This window comes from Elephantulus edwardii, unplaced genomic scaffold, assembly GCF_000299155.1.
Source record: "Elephantulus edwardii isolate Elephantulus edwardi_28Jun2011 unplaced genomic scaffold, EleEdw1.0 scaffold00076, whole genome shotgun sequence".
In the NCBI taxonomy this organism is placed as follows: Eukaryota; Metazoa; Chordata; class Mammalia; order Macroscelidea; family Macroscelididae; genus Elephantulus; species Elephantulus edwardii.
The window spans coordinates 1848554-1854533 of NW_006399826.1; the positions used below are offsets into that span (position 1 = coordinate 1848554).

The 5980-nt window shown below is 39.2% G+C and overlaps 1 protein-coding gene across 6 annotated transcripts in view; it reads right to left on the reverse strand.

Moving 5' to 3' along the window:
* NOL4 (nucleolar protein 4) overlaps nt 1-5980 on the reverse strand; it is a 396517-nt gene that overhangs the window by 156306 nt on the left and 234231 nt on the right. The window lies entirely within an intron of this gene.

Below are 5980 nucleotides of genomic sequence, written 5' to 3' on the forward strand. Positions count from 1 at the left end.
AAAAATAAGACTTTTTGTTAGGTACATGGTTTGAATCAACTAGCTGCTCCGCTGAAGAATGATGGGCAATTTCCTCCCATGTGATAAACTGTCTTTGAAAACCTGCTGGAAGGTCAGCTATGGGTCAAATCTCACTAGATGGCACACAACAACATAGTGTGTGTGTGTGTGTGTGTGTGTGTGTGTGTGTGTGTGTGTGTGTGTATATATGCCTGCAACTCATATTGACCGTATGTACAACAGCCCTAAACCCTGCTCTATCCTGTGCCAATCTTATTGTCTCTAACACACCTACCCCCATTACCCCAAGTCACTGAATCAAGCCATCTCATCGGAGATCTTCCTCTCTTGTGCTGTCCCTCACCCTCCCAAGCATGATGCATGTGGATATATAGATATAGATGATATATATAGTATGTGTATGCATGTATTTGATGCAAATTTATCAAAGTAGCCTCCTTTCCATTAGAGAAATGATGATAGTTATAGAACAGGGTTCAGATCTTTTGTTCATGGGGTCGCTATGAGTCACAGTCGACTCAATGACACTTAACAACAACAACAGCCTCTTTTCTAGCTGTTTTGGCCCACCCTTAGCCGCTTCCTTGGCCTTAGAGTTTGCAAGCATGCACTTGGATGCCTTTGAGTAAAGTTGAAATCCGAAGGTCAAAGGAAAGTCTAAGTGAACAGCTGTATCCCTCTGTCTCTCATGCAGCCCCTGGGGTGAGTGGGCAGGATATGTTCCAGTCTCAGCCACTGGAACTGAGACTTTAACGGCCACAGTTTGGCACTTAAAGGGCTCCAAACCCCACTGGGACCCGGGCTGCAAGCAGTGTTCTGATTGAAGGGCCATAGTCAGGCATTAATTTGCAGCTGAGCTTGGCAAGTGAGTTGAGCTGCGGCTGCCACAATGAATTCAACGCTGAACCAGCCTGGAAACCCCCTTCCGAATAAGTCTCTTCTTCCTGCCCGTCAAGTATATGGAATCAGACATTGCCTGAACAGCCATTATGCTGCACAAACCCGCATTAAGAATGAACTCAGGAACCTCTCAAGGCATGGTTAGAGAGCCAAAAAGCACTAAGATACGCACATCAATCTCCATACTGTGATGCATTTCTTTATTATGTTTGTATTTCTTTGTACAACTCGACCATCTAGTGCTGAGATTCTGATTTTATTACATTTTTAACTCTTTGTTCTCTTAACTCCTAAGACAGTACCTAACACACCAAGCACATTCATTAGGTATGTGCTATTGCATCTAGTCTGCACAAGAGCTGGGCCAGAATCTCTAAACAATAGAAACCCAGACATTGAAAATGTTCAAATTGAAACAGTGATAAGCTGGGATACCAATATAACAAACACCGAGACAAAAGGGTTACAAAATCCCACCCTTTGCTTTAAGCTCTTAAAAGGCAATTTCAATACACCTAAACCTTGTGCAAGAAGGATGGGCAATCTCCTCCCATGGGAGTAACTGCTTCTGAAAACCCACCAGACGGTCAGCTGTGGGTCAGTTCCAACTAGATGGCACATTCAACAACAACAGAAACAAACCTTTAAAAGGGATACTTGAAAAGCTGCACTGCTGCCATTACTTTCTCAATTATCAATTAGATTACCAGTAATTATGATTGATATTTTACAAACTTACATTTAAATGGTAATACTCATTTTAGTAAAAATTGAAAGGAAAAAATGAATTGAAGAAACAGTACATGGACCACACTAGGGAAAAAAATTACTATTTATGTAAAGTGAAAATTGAGAGGTTTTGGGAACTCAGCCAAAAACCAAATATGCAGTAACTACAGTGACATATTAACCCTTACACCATAATTACCCTGTAGCACAGTTATTATTCAGAACATCATTCTTTTCAGAGTTTTATTTAGAATATTTTAGCATATTAAGTAAAACTGCAGCTGTGTTACAACTTCATGTTTTAAAAAAGTAAAAAAAAAAACCCTTATAAGAAAAAAGTCAATAATGCAATATTTCTGAGTTATGAATGTTCATTCACTAGGTGCAATATTTCTGAGTTATGACTGTTCATCCACTAGGTAGCCTAGTGGTAAGAAGCTGTGTTGCAATCCTAAAGGCACATAGTTCAAATCCATCCGTTGCTCAGTGGGAGAAGGAAGGACAATCCCCTCTCATGAGATTTAGTGCCTTTGAAAACCTGTTAGAGGATCAGTTATGAGTCAGTTCTGATTCGACAGCACACAACAACAACCACCGTATTCTTGTCAGGAGTTCTGGTGGGCTAGTAGTAAAGAGTTATACAGTCAAGCTGAAGGCATGCTGTTCAAATTCACTAGCTGCTACTCAGGAGAAAGATGGGCAATCGCCTGCTGTGCAATTTATAACTTCTGAAAACTTAAGGCTTTATGTGTCAGTTCCAACTCGATGGCTCATAGTTACACCACCAACAGTGTGTGGTTACTGAACCCTTGTGGCACAGTGTGTAATACATTGAAATGGTAACTGAAAGATCAGCAGTTTGAATCCATGGGTGTTCCACAGGAGAAAGATGAACAATCTCTACTTGTAAATATTTACAGCTATAAAAACCTGACAGAGGATCCCTTTGGGTCTCAATGGCAGTGGATTTAAATTTGGTTTAGTGTTGTAAAGGTGATTTAAAAAGAATAAATTAATATTATAAAACACATCTAATTCCAGATCTGTTCCTTCTACGTTTTCTTCTTCTAAAGTAAAAGAATTGGTCCTGTTGGTGTATAGACTCTTGCTGACTCAGCTCTTAGTCATAGTTTTTACTCTTTTCTGAGCTCTAATCTGACTGGTTAGCCTCTAACAATGTAAGCAAGTGACATTGCAATCCTAAAGGCATGTGGTTCAAATCCACCAGCTGCTCTGTGGGAGAAGGATGGTCAATCTCCCATGAGATTACCGTCTCTGAAAACCCACAGGAGTGTCAGCTATGAGTCAGTTCCAACTTGACAACACACAACAACAACAACAACAACAAACTCTTCCAAGGGTATTCTGGGAGGTAGTTGTGCTGTTAATCCAAAATTCATGCCAGTACTGTAGGAAGTTGAACTGCTCACCAAACGCCATGCTTCTCTGGCAGTTCAAATCCACCAGCATCTCCACAGGGGGAAGGAGAGCAATCACTGCTCCTATGATTTACAGCCTTGGGAGCCCAAGGGAGGGTCAGCCATGAGTCCTTTCCAACTCAAAGACAATGGTTTGAATTTGTAAATTCTTTCAAAACAATGTGTCTAGCCTTTTGACTGGCCCATCTGATTCCTCCCTAGTTTTTTTGGGTAATTTGCACAATAATAAGCTGTCAGAAAGTGGCTTGGCACATTTTTCAGCACTTCAATTGGCTCTTTGGAGTTCTCCTGGCGAAGCACCCACTTGGCTAAACCACAATGGAAGATCCCTCCCTGCCCTCCCTAAAGACCCTACTATAAAACCTGTCCTAATCCACCTTATGGCGTGGTTTTCCTCTGGTCTGTCTTTCTCTCTAGACCAAGAAATTCTTCCCGGGAGCCCCCTTAATAAAGCTTCTTCAGCTTCAAAAAAAAGAAAATGAAGTTGTACAGCAAAATCAAAGAAAGTGGTTCAAATCTACCAACTGTGTTTCTGGAGACTGATAGAGTCCCCGCCTATGTGAAACAGAGCCTCTGAAAACCTGCTAGAGTGTCAGCTATGAGTCATTTCTGACTCGATGGCAGACAACAACATCAACAGTCACCATTCAGGGAGCTCTGAGGGTACCGTCAGTAGAACGTTGTGCCACTAACCCAAAGACTGTACCACTTTCACACTTTGAATAAGCTCCATGGGAGAGAGGTGAGCAATATCCTCCCATGAGATTTATAACCTTGGAAATCGTATGGAGGGTCAGTTATGTGCTAGTTCTGCCTTGTTGGCAATGAGTAAGAACAAGGTTCACTTATTATTTTTTTAATGTGCATTGTAATTATTTTTGTTTGCTTTTACTCAAACTGTGAGGCAGATTAGCATTAAACTCACAAGAGGTTAAGCTTCTCACTGTTGTTGAGTACCATTGAATCAGAACCAATCTATAGCTGACCCTCCAGTGGGTCTTCAGAGGCAGTTAATTGCACAGGAGGTGACTGTCCATCCTTCTCCCTTGGAGCAGCTGGTGGATTCGAACCACATGCTTTTGATATTGCAAAGCAGCTTCTTGCTATTAGGTCACCAGTGCTCCCCTAGATAATGTACTTAATTAAGTTTTCATATTCCTCTAAGCCTCAACTAAACAATTCTTGAATGAAAAGAAAGGAAATATTGTCATTTTATAAAGTTGCACGAATTGATGGGTACATTTTTGTTGAATTTCCTGAAGACTGCAAGATATAATATGAATTAGAACTATAGTAATGTGTGGATGGGTAGTAAATCTTTGGTATAAAGTTTACAAGATAGCCTTGAAATAAACCAGATCTTAATACAAAGACACCAGAAAAACAAGTGCATATGAAAGAAGATCCAGAATATTAAAAGGATCCTATGGGGGGAACATAATGGGTCTACTAGTTGTTGTTAGGTGTCATCCATTTGAGTACAACTGATAGCAACATGATGAACAACAAATCTGAACCAGTGTACTCTGGTTGCACATTTTCCAAAATATCTGTTTGTTCTTCTGGCAGTCCATGGGATATGCAGTATTCTTCTCCAACACCACAACTCATAGGCATAAATTCTCTGTTACCCTTACTCACTGTCCAGCTCTCAGAAGCATTGGAGGTGATTGGAAATACCATGGATCCAAGTAAGACAAAGTTATTGACAGTTTTAATCTTTTCTCCATCTATCACGATGTTGCTCAACACTCAATAACCTGTACTTATCAATAATCTGCGTTATGCAGATGACATAACCTTGTCTGCTGTGAAAGGAGACCTTGAAGCACTGTTGCAGAAGATCAAAGAATATACTCTTCAATAAGGATTGCATCTCAACGTCAAGAAAACAAAAATTCTTATCACTGGACCTATACAAGGGTTACCAAAGTGGACAGGTTTTAGTAGAGCTCCCAGAAGAAGAAATACTAGGAAGCAGGATTGGCCATCTACTGCTTAAATAAAAGGCATCTGAAAACTCAATGAATAGTAGAAGAACATGGATAGCTAACATTATATAGCTATAATATTAGTGGTACTTCATAGTATTAGTCCAGATTAGATGGAAGTCAGTCGAAATGAAGAGAGATAATGGCAAACAACTTTTAATAATTGGAACATGGAATGTACTTGAATAGCTTGAATGTTGGAAAACCAGAAATTGTGAAAAATGAAATAGAACACATGAACTTTGACATACTAGACATTAGTGAGGTGAGACAGACTATCTTTGAGCACTTTGAATCAGATAATCACATGGTATAAAATACTGGGAATGAAACACAGAAAAAGAATGGTGTTGCATTCATAGTTAAAAAGTCAATTTTAAGTTCAATCCTGAATACAATGTTGTTAGTGATTAGATATTATCTATAGGCATACAAGGAAGGTCTGGAAATACAACTATTATTCAAATATATGCTCCTTCTTCTAGAGCCAAAGAGGAAGAAATTAAAACTTTTTACCAAATCTTGCAAAATTGTCCAAACATGCAATCAAGATGTGTTAATAATAACTGGTGACTAGAATGCAAAATTTGGAAACAAAGAACAAGAAATAGTAGTTGGAAAATAATGGGTTTGATGACAGAAAATAGGACAGAAATAGAATGATTGAATTTTGAATTTTCAGTTTTTCATTTCATTGCAATTATATTTTGTTTTAAAAAACGGTGAATTTATACCTGTACCTCACTTAATAGGTGACATAGGAATCAGACTTACTACACCTGTGGAATCATTAGAGAAGCTCAGTATCAATAGTCAAAACTAGTCAAGGGGTGGAGTGTGGGCCAGACCACCAATTACTGATGTAAAAGGTTCAAACTGAAGTCTAATAAATTTTTTTTT